A 25,452-nucleotide genomic window follows, 5' to 3' on the forward strand; every position below is an offset into this window, starting at 1 on the left:
TTTCTTCCTTTTTTATATAACATATATAAATCTATACTCTACTTTGTTCATCCTATGAAAAATCTTTATAGAAATGATTGCACCTAAAAATCATACTAATTTATGTTGTTTAAGTCATCCAACCATTTCAATGACATGGTAATAGAAAGTATTACAATAACTGTTATCTGGTGAAATATTTCTAAACAAAAACACAACAAAAGTTTTGCTTCACATTAATAATGATCTATGGTCAAATGTATAATATTATTTATTTAAATTTTATATTATTTGCTCTCTATAATTTATGGAACAGTAAATATATATATATATATATATATATATATATATATATATATATATATATATATATATATATATATATATATTAGTTTTATTATAGTTATTGTTTTATTTTTGTATCATTATAGTAAAGAGAGTATAAGAAATAGTGGGGGAAATAGAGGAGAGAATGATCACAAAATTATGCCAGAGACTTTTATTTGGAAGCAAGTAGTTCATAAAGTTTACCATAAATATTCTGTTAGTGTTAAATTGTAAAACTTGACCCTACATTATTGCTAACCAGACCCACACATTAAGTTATCTGTGTTTGGTCTGTGTGAGCAGTTTTCTGCAGTGGATCATGATCCTTCATGTTGTTTGCTAATAAAGTGCTTGGGTCAATTAGTGAGCTGTCGCTCCTGTGGTGGATGGGAAGAGAAGGGACAAGGATATTCCACAACAATTGAATGGATTCTCTAATTCTCAAAACTACAAATGGAAGCTTTGATGTTCAGATCTCAGAAATAGAACATGTTTTCCAACTTTGTGGAAAATGAGTAATGTGTTGTTCCGTTTGTTTATTTGTTTTTCAGCTTCTTTATGTACTTTCATGAAATGAGCTCAAATAGTCCACAAAGCCAACTCTGTCCTCAAGTTACTCGTGATATGGAGCAGGTCTATCTCTCAAGAGAAAAATGAATTCAAACTCGACTAGACAATATCTTTAGAATGTCCCTGAAGGTTTGTGTGTCCTCTGTAGGAAGGTTTTTTTTCTCTCTCTCTCTCTCTCTTTTTTTTTTTTGCTGTCTAAGAGACTGTCCTCTGCTGTAGACCTTGAAGCTTTGACAAAATTATTGAAGTTTATTGAGCTGATGTATCAACGCCTGTGCAAAATAATCACTCTCCACAACCACTAATCAATTACTGTGTTGCACAAGTATTTACATTTTTAAACAGTTGTACAAGACTCTTTACATATAAATCAGGTTTCTTATCTAACTAGCTATATTCCTAAATGTACTTGTAAAACTTGTAACTGTAGGGAATACACATTTAAAATTTGCAGACTTTCTCTTCTGGGGAAACGGTCAAAATCTTGCACATGACATGTACAAATGAATTCTGGTCCCATATAATCATGTTATCATACCTAGATTTTGGCTAAATAATTTTTTACATGGGCTTGCTTTACATATCATGCCAGATTCCTGGTTAAATGAACACTAGAGATGCTACAACAACAATGACTTTTATTCACTTTCACACAAACCAAACAGACCATTATCGGTTCATAAACACGCACCTTTCACCCTGTTTCTCAAACATTGTGTTCATTATGACATCTAAACACTGTTCCTATAGTGCATAACTTGTAAGGTGATACATTTTACAGCTTGCATTACATACACTGTAAAAACTGAAAACTCAAACTATCATGGCAACAGGCTGCAAGAGAGTCTTAATAATGGTCTTCAGTAACATTGCTTTGTTTAGTCAATGTGACTTTGTTTACTAAATGCAAACATTATTGTTGAGAGGACTACTTATTTCTTGTTCAATTATCAGTTCACATTACAGAAATTTTCATTTTGTCTCCATTTCAATAAATTTTACATGACGTTAACTGTAATATTTGCTTCTGTAGAGAGGTATATCTTGCAAGGCAGTACATACAACTGTTTGACATACAGTAGACACAATAGACATCAACCCTTCTCACAAAAACCTCAACAACAGTGACAATCAAAAAAACCTCATTAAGTTAAAAGACTAGCTTCTTACATAATCACACAACAATAGACTAACAGTGGCAACAAAAAACAACAAAAATACCATCAATAAAGTAAGCAAACAGCAAAATATAATATAACACTATAACACTAACCACATAATTTGCTCATATTGCAATGCATGCTGGAAACACGCAAATCAGCAGTTTGATAAAAAAAACTCTGTGAGGCTAGTTGGGAAAACATTTGGGAACAAATTTGTTGGACTATTGTAGGTCTAACATTTTTTTTATGTAGATGCAAAGTAATTCACATTTATAGTATCTGTGACTCAAAAATCCCATAAGATGGATAAAATGGCATTTAATTATTTACACTGTAACCAACATTTACAAGCTTGTTTTGAGTGTAATGAAGTTGCATGGTAGCTCAACAGATTGAGCGCTGCACTTGTGGTGCAAAGGACCAGAGTATAAGTGCAAAGTGTCATAGAAGCACCATAAATTGATGTGGTTGCTTCAGAAATTGCACATTTCTTCTCACATTTGCTAGTATAACACTATCAGTTAGGTGAGATAAGACTGGATCAATTCCTGTCCAATAAAAAGATCTCTAGAATGAGAATGTTCCTCACCCTTATGCCATGCGCTAAAAATTATTTGTTGCTGAGATATAAACTAAAACCTATTGCACATAACTGTTAATCAGAAGGTCCCTGGTTTGATCCCCACAGCCACCACCATTGTGTCCTAGAGTAAGGCACTTAACTTCAGGTTGCTCCGGGGGGACTGTCCCTGTAATAAATGCACTGTAAGTCGCTTTGGATAAAAGCGTCTGCCAAATGCATAAATGTAAATGTAAATGCTGAAAGAGATACACAAAGTTAATTCCACCCTGGGATTGATGCAGGAGCTGCACTAGGCGAACGACCTCGACCTCCTGGTGATGAAGGTCTCTCGGGCAGACGATGTCCACTTTGTTGGTCCAGGAGCACCACCTATGGCTCAACCTGGTTGAGATGCGATAGGCCGACAAGACACGCTTTGCCCAACAAGCAGCAGACGGAGGCCATTCAACACATCCTGCTCCGGTGTGGCTCAAGATCCTGCACCCCGTCTACGCGTCACCAAGGGCTTCCCCCTGTGGCGGCTGCACTGGCTCCAATTCAGCCCACCACTATGGTGCCACCCCCGCAGGATGCAGACGCCACCCATCTCATGGTAGCCTGCTAAGATGAAGACTTCTAAGACTTCTAACTCTCGAGACGTGTTGTGTGTGCACAGGGACCTGGTGCTCTCACATCTTAGCCGGCTAGGTTTTTGGGTCAACTGGGAAAAGAGCAAGCTCCTCCTGGTTCAGAGCTTCTCTTTTCTCGGTTTTGAGTTGGAGTCTCTATGACAGTGCGCCTCAACAACGATCAAACGTGTGCAAAAAGTAAGGGGCAGTACAATAAATTACTAAAAGGAACAGGACAATAGGCACAGTGAGAGACCAGTACACATTTGTAATCGAGTAGTGCAAAAAAGATGACACTTTCTAAAATGCTAAATGTAAAAATAACATACTATGAAATAGTGTTCTATGGACATAGCAGTTATTGAGGTAGCAGCCAGGTATAAAGTGACAATAATTTAAGTGCAACCCTGGACATGTGCAAAAGTTGGATGGTGTACAGGTTTGTGTGTGTGTGTGTGTGTGTGTGTGTGTGTGTGTGTCTGTCCAGTCCCTGAGTATTGAGGAGTCTGATAGCTTGGGGGAAGAAGCTGTTACACAGTCTGGCCACGATGCTGGTTGCTTTGCGGATGCAGCGTTTTATGTAAATGTCTTTGATGGAGGGAAGAGAGACCCCTATGATCTTCTCAGCTGTTCTCACTATCCTCTGCAAGGGTTTTGCGGTCCGAAGCGGTGCAAGTCCCAAACCAGGCAGTGATGCAGCTGCTCAGGATGCTCTCAATAGTCCTTCTATAGTGAGGATGGGGGGGGTGGGAGATGTGCTTTCCTCAGCCTTTGAAGAAAGTAGAGATGCTGCTGGGCTTTCTTGGTAATAGAGCTGGTGTTGAGGGACCAGGTGAGGTTCTCCACCAGGTGAACACCAAGGAATTTGGTGCTCTTCACGATCTCTACAGAGGAGCCGTCTATGTTCAGCGGCGAATGTTCACTATGTGCTCTCCTGAAGTCAACAACCATCTCTTTTGTTTTGTCCACATTCAGAGACAGGTTGTTGGCTCTACACCAGTCCGTTAGCCACTGCACCTCCTCTCTGTATGCTGACACGTCGTTCTTGCTGATGAGACCCACCATGGTCGTGTCATCAGCGAACTTGACGATGTGGTTCTAGCTGTGCATTGCTACACAGTCATGAGTCAGCAGAGTGAACAGCAGTGGACTGAGCACACAGCCCTGGGGGGCCCCAGTGCTCAGTGTGGTGGTGGTGGTGGAGATGCTGTTACCGATTCGGACTGACAGAGGTCTCCCAGTCAGGAAGTCCAGGATCCAGTTGCAGAGGGAGGTGTCCATGCCCAGCAGATTCAGCTTTCTAATCAGGTGCTGAGGAATGATTGTGTTGAATGCTGAGCTGAAGTCTATGAACAGCATTCGAATGAATGAGTCCTTATTATCTAGGTGGGTGAGGGCCAGATGGAGGGTGGTGTTGATGACGTCGTCTGTTGAATGGTTGTGACAATACGCAAAAACGTGGAAACGTGCCTTTTCATGCAGTACTGTAAGACTGGTTCAGGTTTAGTATGGTAGTCTTTATTTGAAGCCAATTACTCAGAAAAATGGCTTTTCTATTTGCTCTTAAGAATATTATTTTTACCTTTTTTCAAAGACTCAGCAGGACTGTCTGGTAGTATTTGTGAATAAGCTCAAATTGAAGTGGTTGTATATGGAAAACTAAAGGAAGTGTTGGACAGAATATTTGTTTCAGTCACTTCTCAAATTTCACTGTATTTATGAAAGATAATAATTTATTGTGTGATCTATCCTTCTACGGGAATTTAATTTGTGTCATAGCAAAGAGACCTGTATGCTCCACATATTTTAGCCAGTTGTGAATGTGGCTTTGGAAGGACTTGTCTTCATTAAAGGGTTCCATTGTTCGAAAGTGATCATTTTATTGTAAATGGATGTTTTGGATAACTTCAAATGAAAATTAAATCAAAATGCTCTTTCTCGTTTCCACATTTTGTTTTGTCTATCTCAACCACACACACACACACACACACTCTGAATTCAAATAAAGCATTTTTGGAGAAAAGCGTAATAGCAGACAGACTGAATGCACCTGTTATATTTAGTCAAACCATGAGAGGTAAAACCTTGGCTGGATGATTGTAGCCCATTTTCTTCATTTCAGTCTATTAGACTCTCAACATGAGCTGGAAAATTTAATTATGCCATAACATTACACACATTTATTCAATGTCCTCTCCTGCACAAAATGAACTCTAAACATAGGACCTACTTGTCATCGTTAGGAATGGATCATGATTGTCAACTAGTCCTGACACAAACTTGTCGATTAGTGAGGTTGACTCATTTATCGTAATATTTTTCTTGACAATATTTGTATCTTTTACATTTTATTTCCTTTTTGCAATATTAATTATATTCTATATTATATTCTAGTTGTGTTGCTTTAATTCAGACTGATTGTACTGGGAATTCAGTGAACTTTACTGTAGGTAAGGTAAGTTCCTGAGCTGAAATCGGTCTGTGCTAACTGAATTTTGAATCACTACCCCCAGAGGCTGAAGCTGGAAGTGTTGTTTTAACTTATACACATGTGTGCACTTGTTTCTGTGTGAAATGTCCACAGAGTGATGGCAAAAGTAGTATTTTATTTTATTGTATGTCATATAGTGAACAGAAATGCATTTGTTTTTAACTCTACCCGCTTAACTCAAACTCCAAACAACCCTAAACTTAAACCTTGTAAACACTGATTTTTCATTGATTCACTGTTGTATGCCCTGTGTTTTGCCTGTTGCCATCTGTGTCATGCAGTAGCACCACAGGTAGGGTTATCACAGTAGAATTGATGCAAAAAAGTCTGAGGCAAGACTGTGTTGTCAGTAATATGGCAGAATGGGGTAAATTTTAGAATACAAGAACTTTAGGTAGCAATTAGCATGCTGTGCTTTAGTTATTTGACAGTTTGCAATGGAAAAGTTGTGTTTTTAAATTCACCCTTTTAAAGGACCACCACTACAACCATACATATTCTGATAGACGTTATTGGACATTGCATCGCAACCCGCACTGTTTTTTGAGTGCATTTCCACTTGTGTTTTAAGATGGCATGTCAACTAAAATAAGGCAAACCTGCATCTCAAGAGCACTGCATTTTGTTCCAATTCATTAGGCTCTGTTTAGTAGTTTTTAAAAAGCAAAAGCTATCTTATGTAAATGTCCCTAAGAAATGTGTGAACCCAAAACCATCCTACTTATAAACAGCCTCCTTCAGACATATTAGTCTTCAGGAAACCCTCCTACTGGTCTTTTTATGTCTGTCCGCTAGCATTGACAAAAATATAAAAAGTTCAACCAGATTGCGGCGGTCCAGAGAGAGAGAGAAAGCAGTAACGGTGCACACAACTGAGCGCCGTAATGTCTAACTCCTGTTTCTGATTGCAGTAGCACTGGGGAAAGAAATATAAGGAGGAACCATGCCAGATAGGGATAGAAAGAGGTAGTCACTTCAACCAACATAAAGCTGCCTTATATTGTTATTGCTGAAAAGCTTTTGAGTTAAAGTACCACGTTTTTCGTTTCCTCCTTCCCCATACAACAAACCCCTTCACACTGGTGCCGAAACCCAGGATATTGAAGGAAATGGCGTGGATTCCTCGCAGTTGGCTGAAGTCATCCAGTCCCTCACCAGTATGCATCATGCACAACATCAGGCCCTGCTTGAGCTACGCCAGGACCAGGATCACTGATTCCCGGAGGTGCTCCAAGCTAAAGCAGAGAACGGCACATGATCTGGAGCTTACTTAACCCAGCAGCCCCATGCCTCCGGTCGACCTCATGAATAGGGGCAGAAGATGATCAAGAGGCATTCTTGTACTTGTTTGAGAGGATGGCCTAGATCTGGGGCTGGCCGTGTGCTCAGTGTGCAGGACATTGGGACTCATTGGGAAGCTCAGCTGGTGGTGCAACAACTACCTGCGGCTGGGTATCCTTGCGTACGACGATCTGAGGAATCTCCGACATCTCTTCCGGTCGATGAAGATGGCTCCAAGACGCCTGCCGGAAGTGGCTTCTGGCTAAGGACCATGAAGCAGAGATCGAGTCATCGATCTTGTGGTACTGGAACAGCTTATCCGTAGTTTTCCGAAAGGAATGGGTCCAGTGCCACCGCCGGGCGTTGCTGGAGGAGGCAGTCCAACTGGCAGAGGGCCATTTGTCAGCATATCAGAGGGCAGAAGAGCCATCCCACTCTCTCTCTCTTCCTCCTGTGTTTCCCCCATCTCTCTACTCACACACTGTCCCTTTACTGCAGCTCATTCTGGTTCCCCGAAGGCGTGGAAATGTGCCGTCTCTACCGACTGCCTGAGCACAGAAAAAGATGCAGTGCTTGATATGGGAGTAATACAAGAATCCCACAGCGATTGGTCCAGCCCGGTTGTTCTAGTACCTAAAAGTGATCAGTCTGTGTGCATTATAGGAAAGTCTATGCAATGTCTAAATTTGACACATACCCATTGCCTCATTTTGATCAGTTGCTTGATCGGTTGGACACAGTTCGCTTTTACTCGACACTGGATTTGACAAAGGGTTATTGGCAGATCCCCTTAATGCCAATATCCTGCGAAAAACTGCCTTCTCCACACCATTTGGCTTACACCAATTTGTGACACTTCTGTTTGGATTGTTCAGGGACCAGCTCCTTTTCAGTGCCTTATGGATGAGTCCTCAGACCACACTAAGTTAAGTCCCATCCTGCTCTAGGGATAAGCTCCTCTCTGCTGCCATCTTCGCTTGCCAGCAGGATCTGATGTTTCGAGCGAGAATCCTGACGTTGGACCGTAGGATGGGGCTTATGCCTAAGAAAACGTATCTATCAATAACTAATGTTATTCCATACTATCAAGTCCTATGAGAGAAATATTGCCAAATTAACACCAAAAGAAACCTGTTCACCCTGTTAGTATAAATTGGTCTTAAGGGCAATTAGATTGCTACCACTGTGCTGAAAATTGTACATTACGTGCCCATTGTCCAGTTTACGGTTTATTGCTGGTGAAACCCCCAGGATTCAAACCAGAGCTTCATACAGTTCAGATGTCTCATATATGTCCATTGGTAATGAAACAAGATTCATTTATTTCATTAGCTTGTCTCCATACTGTTACAGACTAGCACTCTTAAGTATCCAATAAGACTATAATTATCCCCAAACGAGTCCCTACACCAGTATGATCTGATGTCTTAGGAGTGATTCTGTTTGCTTTAATATCATTGAAGCTCACTGAGTCTTAAACTTATTACTATTAATTTATTCATTCTTTCATTTATTTGTCTCTAAAACTTTGGTATAATATATCCATATTTGTTTGTTACATATTAAAGTATTTATAGAAATCTACAATGTGGCTAAACTGTTTAAATTAATTTCAATTACGAAGTGGGTTGTAACACTGACTGAAAATATGGCTGTTTTACATTTTGAAAATTAATTTATAACTGTAATACGTTTTGCTATTTACTATAATGGTAATCACATATTTGTAGTCTAGTGGTTTTTTGTTTTTTTGGAATGTAGATGAAAACCTTGTGTAGGTGTCATAACAGAACACGTTGATTCACAAATTATAACCCAGATGTAAAAAATTTATTTCTTACCTCAAAAAAAAAAAAATGTTGTGGATGTGTGCCCCATAAATCCTCTCTTTTTTTTACACAGAGGATTGTACTTCTACTTTCACACCAGGAGGGTGGTGGACACATTTAATTGTTATTTAAACACAGTAGCTAATCTCTAATTGGTTAAACTGACTTCTTATTTCAATTAGTGGCTGTCTGGTAATTTCCGAATAATAGCTTCTTTGTCACGGCCAATGTTCTCATTGCATTTTATGGATTCGACCTTGTCTCCTAATGTGATAGTGATTAGTGATAGTGTATCTGATTTCCCATTTTAGGAGACCTAAATGTGTGTCCATTGAGAGAGCAACAGGGATCTTGTTATATTTCTGTGGACAAAGTCTATATACAATTATTTTTGCCATAAGTAAAAAGACTGTTTGTCCTAGTTGCTGCAAGCCAGTCATTGGGTGCCATGTACTGTGCAGGAAATAATTGGGTCTCAGTTGAGCTGTTTATGTGTTTGAGTGTACAAAATCACACATCTACTATTACAACACAAACACATGCAAACTGAAAGTTAGTAGGTCATTTATTTAACAAAGCTTTTTTTCTTATATCAAATATACTCTTTGTAGGATATCAGTATTAGGGTCACCATATAAAAGCAATTTCTTCAAGGCACTGGTTGAGCTCCTGAATAAATTTGTCACAATGTGTATAATGAGGATAGATTTAACCAAGCCATAATGTATGACACACAGGCACAGAGGACTATGAGATGAGTTACAAGCCTACTTACTGATTGGTCCTCTGTAGAGTGAACACATATTCTCAAGTCATGTTGTCTCATGTGTATTTATTTATTTATATATTAGAACACATTTTTTGCTCCCTAGCTCAAACTCCACAATCTTTATTTGAGTGACTTAAAATGCTATTGGAACTCTTCAGACGTTTGCTTGAATCAGATACAGTAGCATCACCATTTCCATTGATGTTTGGGTATTTCTACTAATTTTGTTGAAACATCAAAGGCGATGAAGGCTGTTAATTACCATGCAAGTTTAATGGGATTGGAACTCGACAGAAATGATGGCATTTCTTTTCAATGAGGAACCTTGAGAGCATTGTTGCAACTGACAGCACTTTTTCATTGCAAAATTAGTTTTTGTTTTTTGGTTTTGTCTTTCATTCACTTTTGGAGATATAGTAATTATGTTGAATAGGCTGATGGATGTTTTCACGTTTGCATTTGTTCCTTATGAATGTGGGCATGAGGCATGTGCCAATTTGCTTACGGAGATGTTGATTTCTAAGATTTGGTGGGGAAATATCACCCTGCATAATCATTCATCTGTGAAATTACTAATTATCTTTTGTAATTACAGGACTCAAACTCAAAGTTAGCTACACGTGTGGATTTTTGTTGTTGTTGTTTGTTTGTTTGTTTGTTTTTAATTTTTTTGTCTTTCTAATTTTCTTTTCTGGTTAATGTGTGTTTGTGAGTCAGAGATGTTGCCAATCATTTAATACAAAAAGGGGCAAAGTAACTAAAGAGTTGCACACATTCCCAGACCCCAGCCTATTTGAGAAAATGAGTCTCATTATAGAATGCTTCTTATTCATAAAACAAGCTGATTACAATGTGAATTTGGGAAATTGAGGTCAAAAGTTTTGCTGCTGAAATTGCTCTGTGCTTTCCAAAATCTAAAACCACTGCCACCAGTGGCCAAAACTAGAAGTGTATTTGAGGGGTAATGTCCACAGGATGGCACCAAAATTTAGTATTTTTAGTTATAAATTACATAACACAGTCAACAGGAATACATTCTTTATTAACTCTGCACCCTATCCCAAACCCCAAACCTAAACCAGAGCAAAAATGCAACCTCTGAATTGTGCAGACTATTGTTTCCTGGTTTCCAAGGTAACGGAACCTGTTTCACAGAATGGGCAATCAGAAGCATCAGAGGAAAAGAAGATCCCATTTAAGTGAATGCAAATATATCTGATGGTGGATGGTGCTTGTCAATAATTGGAGTTGATTTCAGGGTACATGAACATTTGGAAATAGCATGTTGGTTTCCCATGTGATCGTGTTGTCTTAAATGTTAACGTTATCTGCCTGGCACAAAAATAAATAAATTACCGCCTGCAGAAGATTAAAATGAGATGTTTGTGTATATGTTCTGATGATTATGGCAGCAGTAGTTCAAAATATGTTCAAGTGAAGGAGATCATGCAGTGTAACTGGGCATATATTCAGACCGGAGTAATGCTGTATAATCCCAGAAAATTATTTCAGATTGTGGTGGTCTGCTGCATCCTCCACAACCTAGCAGACAGAACCTGCCGAAAAGATCAGTATGCCTTGGTGATGGTAGTTCCGGAGAGAGAGGAGTTTGGCTGGAGACATTTCCCAAACCAAATTCATTCATCCCGGTCCCTTGCGGAGACCACCTCTCACTGTCGCAGCTTACAGACATTGCCCAGTTGCAAGCGGAATTCACAGATATCTTTCAACCCTTCCCGGTCGCATGAAGGTCATAGAGCACCATATCGGCATAATACAAGAGTCGCACAGCGATTGGGCCAGCCCGGTAGTCCTGGTACCAAAGAGTGACAGCTCGGTCCGGTTTTGTTTTGACTACAGGAAAATGAATGCGATGTCCAAATTTGTTATGTGCACCTGACTTCTCCCTCCCCTTTATTCTGCAGACAGATACATCTGACAGGGGGTGGTTCTCTCACAGGAGGTGGCCGGTACTGTATATTAGTCGCAAGCTCTCCTTCAGGGAGACAAAGTACAGTACCATCGAGAAGGAGGGTCTTGCGATTAAGTGGGCTGTTCTTACTCTCCACTACTACCTGCTAGAGTTTTTGAGGGGAAAATTTCGTATTTTTAGTTATAAATTACCCTCTGCAGTGGCTTCACCGCATGAAGGATACTAATGGACTTTCTCTCCAGAAATGGGAAGGGGAGTAAGCAGGCCGGATGTTGCCCTGGCCTGAGTCAGTGTTGGGGATGTGGCATGGGGGGCATGGTCATGTGTCGGTCTACGGGAGAGGGAGTGCGGTAAGGCTCGTCGACTGGCCGTAATTATCACTAACACCTGTCTCTCAATATAGTGATGGTAGAGGGAGACATGAAAAGGCATGCCAGAGTGTCAGAGAGGGGAGAGAGACCAGAACCACCACCTGAAGCTGTTTGTGTGTTTGGCCCTCAAGAGCCATTTTTAAGTTTTATTACGACTGATAGAGAGTAATAAAACACCCACGTTTGACTGTTTGCTGTCTCCTGACTCCATTTGCTCAGAACTTAGAAACCTGCTACAGTAGCATAGCTACTTTTCCAGTAACAAGCTACTTTTTAAGATTAGTATTGGTGTAACATGAAAAATAGCACTGGCAAAACCGTTACCAAATTGGACCAGTCTTTTTATTCACTAGTGCAATTTGATTACTTAATCTGTTTGCCATTTAATTAATTCAATTCAGAATTTTAATCGATTGACAGCCCTATAAAAACTATTTAACAACATAATATAGTTGCTATTCATCACTGTTTTCTACTCTGTTAGGTCATTTATGGAATTTTCTAGTTTTATTGGTGATAGTTGCTCTAAATGTATCTGTTCAAATTTTGTTTAATGCAGTCACCCTAATTGAGATCTTTGTTTTATATCAGATAAATACTGACTTTGACAGTCTGTCATGACAGCTTTTCTGCCATGCATTGTTTTCTCAGATTTTTCAGATATACAGTACCTTTTATATTTTGTCAAACTCACAACTCAATAATATGTCCATCCATCCATCCATCCATCCATCCATCCATCCATCCATCGTCAACCGCTTATCCTGTGTACAGGGTCGCGGGGTGCTGGAGCCTATCCCAGCTAACATTGGGCGAAAGGCGGGGGACACCCTGGACAGGTCGCCAGTCCATCGCAGGGCCAATAATATGTCTAGATACGCAAATTATTATTATTTATTTTTTATGTATTTATTTCTTTTTGCAAATCACCATATAAATATCAACAGCATACCGGTTAAAATGGAATTGTCTGAACTTTGAACGTTATGTTACAATGTTTGACCAACATGAAACAGCCGGGGGAAATGCTGTAACTTGTATGTAAGCAATGACATGCCTTTTTTATTTTAATATTATATATTTCTTAAATAATATATTATTTAAAATATTTGACAAAAAATGTATTTATTTCTAAAATATTATTAGTTTCCACCCTTGTTTTGATCCTCTGTCAGACTTGACAGTAAACGCTCACTGTTATGATGCTCTCTGCTCTTGACTTACCCGCCATCGCACTGCTCACCACTACTGGGCAGAGCTACAGAAGTAACAAGGTAAAGTAGGTGATGATGTGGTGTTCTGGAGATGGTCAGATACAAATTTTAACCACAGTGTGACATCAAAATGTGGAGGAAGTAGAGAACGAGTCATTTTGGCTGCTTGGTTTCAACTAATGCTCTTTTTGCAATGAGTAAGTTTTAAGTTCTGAAACACAGTATGTTTTAACATTACAATGACCTCTGCTATGTCAAAAGATCAAAGAGAACTTGATTCCTCATGTCATGACCTTTTTAAAGCTTCACAGACTAGATACAAATTCACTTATGTAATTTGACATGGGCTGCATGGAATTTTTGTTGATGCAAATTTTTTCAAGTCACTGGGTAGAGTATTATATTAGTACAGAACGTTTAGCTGAAGAATAAACTAGTTAAATATGAGCACCCATCTGTAAAAATAATGCATTAAAGAAATATTGTTCATTCATATATATAGTGGATAGATGTATTCTGTTCACACATACAGATAGGCTGACTATCTAACTGAAATATTTGTTTAGGTTAATGCATGTTAAATGGAGGTAGATTATTTTCGGATTCATGAGCTAATTAACAGAAATGCACATTTCCCAGTGAACTTTGCTTGAATAATTTACACATAAGATTGTTTTTTTTGTAAATATCAATTATTGATGTCCCCAAAGTTGAAAATATATGGTTTTTCTCTTTGAATGATAAGAAAAATTGCACAGCAAATCTCCTAACTCCAAGTCTCTGGATAGTCAAAGAGAGTGGCAGTCAAATTTCAGGCCCATAGTTTATCTGTAAATTCCTCTCTGCGTTTGGAATGGAATGCAAATGTCCACTCAGCAGTTCCTGTGGAAAAGCCTGGTGAGGTATGTACTTTGTACATACTTTTTTCCTCTCAGAAATGGAGAAAATAATATTTTTTTTAGCTTTAAAGTGAGTCATTATCAACTGCCATTGTATGGAAATGAGCGATCACAACACTTTATCAAATATCTAATTTAGTGTTCCACAACTTGAGGGGTGCGTACATAAAAAATAAATTTTTATTTTTTGGTTGAACTATCCCTTAAAATGTCATGTTGTTTCTTACTAAAACATATTGTATTCCTTAAAGCTACACTAGGTAACTTTTTTGTTACAAAATAACAAAATTTTATTAATGAGAGAGTGCAACAAAAATCCATCTTCCAAACCATGTCTTTACCCAAATACACTTTGATAAACCTATAATAATTATTTATATTTTAGAGCTGTGGGACGGCTTTCACAGGAAGTTGCATACATACGTCATTGCCTCGTGCATGTTCACATGTTCACGTCATATCCGTATACAGAGAAAATAAGCTCCGTCGAAAGTTTGTTGTCACAACGAATGAGAAAAATTGACCATGGATCATTCAAAATGGCAAAACTCCGGTTCACCGTTTGTAAAAACAAAGAAACACCGAACAAAGCAGAGTCTACAAGCAAAAAGGAAAAGCGACATTGTCAGTAATAAAACCCGAATCAACATTGGCATGGCTTTTCAAAGGTGGCGACAAATGAAAGGATTAAAAATTGACCCAGAGATGGCTTTCCTCTTACTCAATAGGTAATATATTTTATTGATATGGTTTATGTACAATTGTGTAATTACAATAATTATACTGTAATCGGTGCAGTACATTTCACTTGCTAACACAAGTGTGTATTTTTCTTTGTAATAATTTACATAAATAAATCCTTTAGGCCTCGGCTTGCCAAGGACATGTGAGTCTTTAAATTATGTTGACCACTAGTTGGTAGCAATGACAATCTATTAATTAGTTACTGCCGTGGTCTATTTGGCCCAAATATCCTGCTGTTATAAAAATTTTACAACATTTGACCTTATCAGACTAGAAATAATTATGTCTATTGTTCACAAATGTTACCTAACCTTTGTAACGTCATTTATTTCAAAACATTAATGTTTCCAATAAGTCAAAACAACAGCATAAGATAAGGGATTACCTGCTCAGAAGATATGTTTTCAGATATCCGTCTTTTCCTTTTTTTCGTTATTTATTTGTCCATTCGCTCTGATAAGATGTCCTGTAGCCATGTGTACAACGGTGCTTCGAACCACATTCATCCGCGAAGAGGAGCAGAGCCGAAGCACGACTTACGTCATTACCACAACAATGTTCTTCCGCAAGACTCATGCAGTTTTATTTTTTAACCGCTAGAGGGCCAAAACATAATGTAGCTTTAAGAAGATTTGGAACATTACATTGCTCCTTTGTGTTCAGCAGAAGAAAGTTATACAGGTCTGAAGCGATATGACATGAGGGTGAGTACATTTTTGGACATCCTTTAAGACTTGAATAGAGAAAAGCTTTTGGTTGTTAATTGCAGTATAGTCACAGAAAGGTGAAATACTTAAATATGTTCATGTTAAATTACTTTGGACACTGCAACAATGCAAGCAAGGTTGTAGGTTTCAATAGGTCAATGTGTGATGTTTACATCCTTTACTAGTCAAAAGTCTTTTTATTCATATTCGTAGTATGCATCGAAAAATGGAATTTCTACACATGTGCTAGGGACATTGGACATAGCAAGCTGCCATGAAAAAGGTGGTAAAACTAAATATTGTCGATCCAGAAGCTGAGTGGCTGCAACCCCTTAAAATGACACATGATATTAATGGATTTGACATTTCTGCTGTGCCCAATAAGAAGGAAGTCAAAACACTTGTTGATAACAATGCTGAAGTTGGGGTTGTTTTTGTTATTTGACATAAAAGATTTTTGACAGAGCCTTCCTCTCACCAGGTGAAAACTTTAAAACAAATGTCCCTACCCTGTCTTTTATATTTCCATTCTGGTTTCTTGTTGTACACACACTATGCAGGCACACTATGATGCAAGCAATTTCTCTCACTCCAAAGTGACCAAATGAAACTATCCCAGTGTCGCTGAGAGATAACTATTATCCTGCCAGTTTCATTTTGTTTTTGTTGAATTAAAACATGGCAGTATATATACAAGTTATGTAATCTAGTATGTACTCTACAGCTATACATGTAATAATATCTCCTCCTACATAAACAGATGCAAAAATGGTTTAATAGATTCAAGTCAGTGTTAGATGGCGTTCGCAGTGAATTTTATTATTTAATTTGACATATTTCCAAGCATAGTTCACACAGCATTACATTGTTAAGAGAAAAAGAAACTGATATTTCAGACCCATGTATGAGTCACACAGATGGCGTAACAGAAGTTGCATGCGGCAGGTATTAGGACTTCTCTTCAGCCACACAGGATGTCAAGTTGCCTGTGTGAAGATTATCTGAAGATCTACGCATCGTATCACATTGTCTTTAGGCTTAAGGCATGCTTTAAGAATCGTTTAAAGGGATAGTTCACCCAAAATCGAGCTGAAATGTTCTTCTAAAAAAAAATGTTTTGTGTTCTGCAAAAGAAAGATCATCATACACATCTGGGATGGCATGAGAGTGAGTAAATTAATTTTAATTTGCTGGTGAGCTATTGCTGTGAGCATTTTTTGTATTTTGCTTATGTTTCATGAAAAAACGTGGCAATCCACATCTGTTTATAATATACCGTGTGTAACTCTATGTGCTTGCACATACAAGTAAACACATTTTAGTCTATGACTGAAACAATATGCTTGTTGTATTATTTTCATTAACTTCAGTGAATTTAACCATTAATGTTGATAATGGATATTTATTTTATGTGCAACCCTATTTGCTATGCACCAATTGTCTGGTTCTCTAACGTAATGTTTAGGGACGTGATGAAATATAATTTTTTGGGGATGTGATGAATTGTGTATGACAGCTATCTTGGAGTACCGATAATCCTGTTTGTTAGCACAATAATGTTATGGTAGAGACATTATATTTAAACTGATTGAATAAAATACTTTGAATAAGCAAAATACTCTGAAAAGGTGCCTTAAAATGCTACTATCTTTTACATTTATGCATTTGGCAGACGCTTTTATCCAAAGCCATTATTACAGGGACAATCCCCCTGGAGCAACCTGGAGTTAAGTGCTTTGCTCAAGGACACAATGGTGGTGGCTGTGGGGATTGAACCAGTGACCTTCTCATTAACAGTTATGCGATTTAGCCCACTACGCCACCACTCCATGTACATCACTATGATGTTTTTTTTCACATGATTGTTTGTGTGTAAGCTTTTGTCTTTTGGTGTGGAGTGTTTGACCAGCCAACATCAGTTATGTATAAATTGTATAAAATATATTTATTTGGACTATAAATCGCAGGACCTTTTGGGTGAAAAAAAAAGAAAATACTTACGTAATTCTCTCCATTCTGCATTTATTGGATTGGGAAAGTGGGCATTAAAAGGTAAAGAGATTAGAGAAGTCAGCCAAAAAGAAAACTCTTTTCAGAAACATAGCAAGATATTGTTCATTTTTAACTGGCTCTTGCTGATAGGATAGTCTTGAACTGACAAGAAAGTGGAGGAAGAAACAGTAGGAATGGGGTAAGGATATGATTCAGGCCAAATTTAAACCTGTGTCCCTAGGAGCACAAATTCTCTTATGTTTCAAGAGCACATGCACTTACCACTGTGCCATGCCTCCATCAGACAATATATTCATTATTTTACATTATACAATATCTACAGGGGAGCGGCAGGTATGACAGCAGCCACTACATTTTAGTCACGTCTGCGTTCATTTAAACCATGCGAGTACTGATATGAGTTGGTTAAAAATCAACAACAGTGAAAATGCATTTGCATTTTAATAAGGGAAAGCCGAAGCATTTGTTGTGTTTGTTGGGTGGCAGGCCAGAAGAACTGACTAGCTTCTAAAAATTTTGAGTTCATGGTGAATAGTGCATTAATCATTGTGACTGAGCTTCCATTACAGCAAGTGGACTGAAAGTAGTGTTACACTTCATTATCCGTGCCACACAATACGCTGTCATAATGGATTGAGTAGGAGCATGAAGGCTTCTGATAGAGGAAGCAAAACAAGTCTCACTTCCCAATAATCCATGTGGGGACTCTGTTATGAATGCGGGAAGCAGGAGAAGGCAAACGGGTGGTAAGGATCCAAACGCGGTTTATTTCAAAATAACAAATAAGCAAAACACAAAGAAAAGTCCACGAGGGGAAAAACTAACTCAAATACAAAAGAACACACAGCAAAACATCCACAAAGAAAAAGGAACCTCGAGCGAACAAGAACAACATATCAACATACAACAACTGACAAGGGAATGGAGGAACAAACAGGGTTTAAATACACAAGGACACAATAAAGACTAAACGAGACACAGGTGAGAACAATGATGTGTGCAGGCAGTGAGGGAGGCCGGAAATTGTGGGAATTGTAGTTTTCTACAAGGACAGTGAGACTCGGGGCGGACAACAAGGAAAACATGACATGGAATATGATCCGTGAAGGGTGAAACGGAAAACACGGGGCAGACAGCAAGGAGACCTGAAATGGAACGTGAAAAGTGGCATGTGAAACAGACAACACGGGTGAGACAACACAGGAACTTGACAGACTCAGTGATAGTCTCATAAAAAATAGTGACTAGTACGCCATCGTCATGGGTGGTATTGAAGATTCAAATGGAGTATTCTGAAGTTATACAATCACTTTGATGAACAGACTGGAATTTTAGTCATTATTCAGTTTCAAATTAAATCAAATCATTGATTATTTCATGTAGGCAGAACCTAAATTATATTGGTGACACGTCAATAGTATCAAACCTTATTGGTTCTTGTGTGTCTTGTGGACAGTCATCATGACACAAGAACCAATTAAGTTATTCCATTTCTTGAATAAAATTTATGTACAGGATATGCTGATTAATTAATCAAATTCATCACAATTAATTGCATATATCAATATTTGCTGTGGTAGACAAGTTAATCATTGAATCAACATACAAAAAGTCAATTTATTCCAATAACACGAACAAGCCTATCACTGGTCTCCAGTTCAAAGCAATCCAGTTTTGCAAGTAATTTTGTCTTTCTGTCCAAGATAGACTAAAGGGGCTGTTCACACAGGATGAGTCACTGTTTTATAATTTATAATTCTTTTTAATTGTTGGTTCACGATTCACTATTTTTCAGCATCTTCTGCCATGAGTGTCACATTTAAAATACAGTTAAAGCAAGTTAAAAGCAGCTCAACCTAATATATATATATATATATACATACAAGGCAAGTGAATAATAATCATATAAATGCATCATAAAAGCAATCATACTACTCCAGTGGTTAAATAAATATCTTCTAAAGTGTTATGATGGTAAGTGAGGACCCAAAAGCGATGTAGCAAAACAGAGTCTTTTAATGAAGCTCAGGGAATAATGTCAAACACAAAGTCTTCTCCTTGAGAGGAATACAAACAAACAGCCCGCAGAGAGGGCGATAAAAAACTGAACAAAACAAGTGCTTCCTTAGATCCCGAGCAAGTCCATGGGCAACAGACAGGGTAAGCGGAGAGTAACACTTAGTGAGAATCCGACAAAGAATGCAGCGAGAGCAAGGGGAGCAAATTGGGCGAAAAACAGAGCCCAACGAGCCTGGCGCGCGTTGAGTCGTTTGGCAGAACGAATGTACTCTAGGTTCCGATGGTCAGTCCAAATGACAAAAGGAACGGTCGCCCCCTCCAACCACTGTCGCCATTCGCCTAGAGCTAGGCGGATGGCGAGCAGCTCGCAGTTACCCACGTCGTAGTTACGTTCAGACGGCGACAGGCGATGAGAAAAGTACGCGCACGGATGGACCTTGTTGTCCGAGGGAGAGTGTTGGGAAAGGATGGCTCCCACGCCCACCTCTGATGCGTCAACCTCAACCACAAACTGTTTGGACAAATCAGGTGTAACAAGGATGGGCGCGGACGTAAAGCAGTTCTTGAGGAGATCAAAAGCCCCCTGGGTGGAAACGGACCATCTAAAGCACGATTTGACAGACATAAGGGCAGTCAGGGGGGCGGCCACCTGACTGAAATTACAGATGAAGCGTCGATAAAAATTGGCGAAACAAAGATGTTTAGCATGTCTCTCAGGACATCATTAATTAGTGCCTGAAAAACGGCAGGGGCGTTAACAAGGCCGAACGGAAGAACCCGATATTCAAAGTGCCCTAACGGAGTGTTAAACACTGTCTTCCACTCGTCCCCCTCCCTAATGCGAACGAGATGGTAAGCGTTACGCAGATCCAATTTGGTGAAAAACTTAGCTCCGTGCAAGATCTCGAAAGCTGATGACATAAGAGGGAGCGGGTAACGATTCTTAACTGTTATGTCATTCAACCCTCGATAATCAATGCAGGGGCGCAAGGAACCATCCTTCTTCTGAACAAAAAAAAACCTTGCCCCGGCGGAAGAAGAGGAGGGGACAATAGTACCGGCATCGAGAGCTACGGATAAATAATCCTCGAGAGCCTGACGTTCGGGAGCCGACAACGAGTAAAGTCTTCCCCGGGGGGAGTGGTTCCCGGGCGAAGTTCGATACTACAATCATAAGAACGATGGGGGGGGGGGAAGTGGCCCGGGAACGACAGAACACCGTCCGCAGATCGTGATACTCCTCCGGTACCCCTGACAAATCACCAGGCTCCTCCTGAAAAACAGAGACAGAGGATACAGGGGGAACAGCAGACATTAAACATTTAACATGACAAGAGACATTCCACGAAAGGATAGTATTCTCAGCCCAATTAATAGAGGGATTATGTTGAACTAACCAGGGATGGCCTAAAACAATAGGGGCGAAAGGGGACTGAAAAATAAAAAAAAAAGATGTGGTCTCACTGTGATTACCGGAGACAGTGAGGGTCAAAGGTAACGTCTCACGCTGAATCTTGGGAAGGGAACTGCCGTCCAAGGCAAACGGGGCCGTGGGCTTACATAAGTCCATGAGGGGGATACCATGTTCCCGAGCCCAGGTGTCGTCCATGAAACAGCCCTCCATGCCAGAGTCAATCAACGCCCTGCAGGTGGCAGCAGAGCCAGACCAGCGGAGATGGACAGGAAGAGTGGTGCAAGACCTCGAAGGAGAGACCAGAGTAGTAGCGCTCACCAGTAGCTCTCCTCTTACTGGCGAGCACTGGCCTCTTACCGGGCAGGAGGTCACGAAGTGTGAGGCAGAACCGCAGTAGAGGCAGAGACGGTGGGTGATTCTCTGCTCCTCTTCCTTAGCCGAAATGCGGATGCCCCCTAGTTGCATGGGCTCAGGAACCAAGGCCGGCTCGTTCCAGTCACAGGAGGCTGCGAGAGTATGGAACTCAATGGAGTAGTCAGTAACAGACCGCTTACCCTGACGCAAAGACGATAAGACCCGGGATGCCTCTTCACCAAAAACAGAGCGGTCAAATACCTGTATCATCTCCTCCTTGAAATCCTGATAACAGTTAGTACATTCAGCCTCCGCCTCCCAGATGGTCGTTCCCCACTCTCGAGCCCGTCCAGAAAGGAGAGAAACAACGTAGGCGATACGGGCTCTGCTCTGGGCATAAGTAGTGGGCTGGAGAGAAAAAACAACGTCACACTGGGTGAGAATAGCACGGCATTCAGAGGGCTCACCAGTGAAGCACGGCGGGTTATTAATCCTGGGCTCTGGAGGCTCGGGAGCCCTGGAGGTGACCGGTGGCTTGGGGCGAAGGAGAAGAATCTGCCTCGAAAGTTCGGAGACTTGAGCAGCCAGGCCCTCAATGGCGTGTCATGCCGCAGACAGCTCTGCCTCATGTCTGCCCAACATTGCTCCCTGGTACTTGACGGCTGACAGGAGTGAGACCGGTGTCGCTGGGTCCATCTTGGTCGGATTCTTCTGTTATGATGGTAAGTGAGGACCCAAAAGCGATGTAGCAAAACAGAGTCTTTTAATGAAGCTCAGGGAATAATGTCAAACACAAAGTCTTCTCCTTGAGAGGAATACAAACAAACAGCCCGCAGAGAGGGCGATAAAAAACTGAACAAAACAAGTGCTTCCTTAGATCCCGAGCAAGTCTATGGGCAACAGACAGGGTAAGCGGAGAGTAACACTTAGTGAGTATCCGACAAAGAATGCAGCGAGAGCAAGGGGAGAAATAGAGAGCTTAATCAGAGGAGAGAGGGAACAGGTGGGAAGAGGATTAACGAGGAATACAGGGGAGATGATAAACAGCTGGAAGAGGAGGGAAGGAGAGGGAAGGTAACATATAATGATCAACAGAGGGCGGCAGAGTAGAGGGAAAGAACAGAAGTGAGACATACCAAGATAAGACATGACATAAAGGGATATAATAGGTGTTGGTGAGGAAGCAGATCTATATTTAAGCCCTTTTTTGCCAGAAATTCTTCTCCCTGCCCAGTAGGGGGTGATATGCATGAAGAATATGAATCTAAAAACACAAGAAATGTGAAATTTAAAGTGGAGGTTTTCTGAGCTGGGAGCAGAATTTATAGTAAAAAAAAAAAAGTAAAAAATTAAATATTGATCTTTTTCTCACCCACACCTATTATATAACTTCTGAAGACATTGATTTAACCACTGGAGTCTTATGGATTACTTTTATGCTGACTTATGTCATTTTTGGAGCTTCAAAATTTCATTTGAGATCAGCAGATGAAAAAAAAATATCATGCATATCTGGGATGGCATAAAGGTGAGTAAATGATGAGAGAATTTTCATTTCTGGTTGAACTTTTCCTTTTAACACTAGAACTACCGGAATTCTACTAGAATGGTCATAGTGGTCATTCTGACCGTTCATACTAGACTGTACCAAATGTCATTTTTTTCATGTCATATTTACATTCAAAACTTCTATTGAGGTTTTAGAATGGAGATTCTAATGTCTGTCGTCATATTTTATGATGTCATCACCCTAAAAAAATTAAAAATCCTCGAACAAAATCCTTAATTTGAATAAAATAGAATAATATGGATTGAATGGAGCATGGAGCGCCAAGTGAAAGCAGATAGGCCTACATAATACAATATTTTTTGTAATATATAATTGTGCTACACGATATAAAATATACACACATTTAAGAGAAGTCATGGTCCTATGGTTATATGGGTTTTATTTAAACAAATTTATTACATTGCAAAATTAAAAAATGGTCCAAATGACCTCCGTGGTAGTTCTAGTGTTAAGGCTGCACACTGGCACCAGTTTTGAAGTGGTAGGGGCAGCAAACTGGGCTGGTTGTGACTTCATCAAAACAACATTCCGCAGTCAATATGGCCAATTTCTAAAAAAATAAATAAAAAACAAATGCAAACAATTTACATGGAAAATTATACCAGACCAGCTTCCAACATTGTCAAATCACAGCGACTAAATAGTTATTTATCAAAACACACAGTTCGAATGCTGACTTAATCTAACTAAAGAAATTCCAATCTGTTTCTACGCCACAGGCACAGAGAGAGACTGGCTATACACTTGTCATTGCACAGTTCACACATTCCTTTGATGAGGTAGCTTTCTTCTGTTTTAGATTCTTCTGGAACACTGTTGTCACGGTTTCGTGTTGTCCGCACCATGTTTCGTGTCGTCCGCACCATGTTTCGTGTTGTCCGCACCATGTTTCGTGTCGTCTGCACCATGTTTTTGGTTTTTCCGATCACGTTCCGTGTCACGATCCTTTGTTGTCTGTACCGAGTTTTCTGTTTCACTCATCACCGGCGTCTCTGTGTTATTGTCCGCACCTGTTTTTTATTTTGTTATCACCATGTCTGTCTATTTAAACCCGCTTGTTTCCCCTTTCTTTTGTCGTTCGTTGACGTTGTATGTTGGTATTATGTGACATGTCCGCTATTAACCTCTCTCCCTGCTGTTCACAGTTTATGTTCGCTGTCTGCGTGTTCGTCCGAGGATTTCCCTGCTGTTCGTGTTCCCCGCTGTTAACCCGTTCGTGGATCTCCCTGCCCTTCGTGTATGTTTCATTACCCGCACCCAGTCTGTATGTTATCTGGTCTTTAGTTTCTTTTACCCATCGTGGTCCTTTTATTTGCTCCTGTTTTGTACTTCATTATTTGTTTGTCAATAAAGTACCGCGTTTGGATCCGCACCTCCCGTCTGCCTTCACACAATCATTACAACTGTATTGGTTCAACTGCATGTGTAGGTCCCTCTTTTGTATGTGTTTATTAAATCGTTTGACAGTAATTTTATTATTTGTGTCTTCATTCAACAATGTTACACAAGCACAAAATGCCCTGTGTTTTATACCTTTTTTAAAACGGAATATAATATTTGACAATGTGTATGTTGAAGAGTTAAGGGTTAAAGTTATTTCCTCATCCCAATAATAGTATACAAAGCAATATTCTTTGTTATCCTACTTTGTCTAATTCTGCTGACTTTAAGACTGATCTTTGATATCAAATCAAATCTCTTTATTGTCACTCAACCATATACACAAGTGCAACAGTGGGTGAAATACTTGGGTGCAGTTCCAAGCAACATAGCAGTTATGACTGTGATGAGACATATACCAATCTACAATAAACATCAGATTTACTCAACATAACATGATAACAAGAACATCTCATTGAATCCCAAACTCCGAGTATACCAAGCATGCGTTCTCAACACCTTGCTGTATAGCAGCGAAACCTGGACGACATATGCCAGACAGGAACACCGCTTGAACAGTTTCCATCTCCGCTGCCTGCGTCGAATCCTTGGTATAAACTGGGAAGATAAGATCACCAACACATCTGTCCTGGAACAGACAAATTCCCACAGCATGCACCTTTTGCTAACTCAACGTAGGCTGCGCTGGATAGGTCATGTGCGCCGTATGAAGGACGGCCGTATTCCCAAGGATATACTGTATGGTGAACTAGCTACAGGGCACCGTCCTGTAGGCCGACCAGCACTGCGTTACAAGGATGTTCTCAAGCGTGATTTGAAAACCACTGGTATATCCCCAGATACCTGGGAGCCTCTTGCAGAAAATCGCAGCGCATGGAGAACTACAGTAAGTGATGGAATCCAAAGGGGAGAAGTGAAGAGACTCCAGCAGTTGAAGGACAAAAGAAGTCACAGGAAGGAGGGGAAACCAAGCCATGACTCCAACCCGCCATCCAGCTTTGTCTGCCTAAATTGCGGCAGAGACTGCCATGCAAGTATAGGACTATTGAGCCACTCCAGATGTTGCCAACAACAAAATTGACTGAAAAAGATAAAGAAGGCGCAGCCATTGTCTTTCGAGACAGAAGGGGCCTATAAAATACATACATACTGATATATATATATATATATATATATATATATATATATCAGTATGTATATATATATATATATC

Source organism: Xyrauchen texanus, chromosome 43, assembly GCF_025860055.1.
Source record: "Xyrauchen texanus isolate HMW12.3.18 chromosome 43, RBS_HiC_50CHRs, whole genome shotgun sequence".
NCBI lineage: Eukaryota > Metazoa > Chordata > Actinopteri > Cypriniformes > Catostomidae > Xyrauchen > Xyrauchen texanus.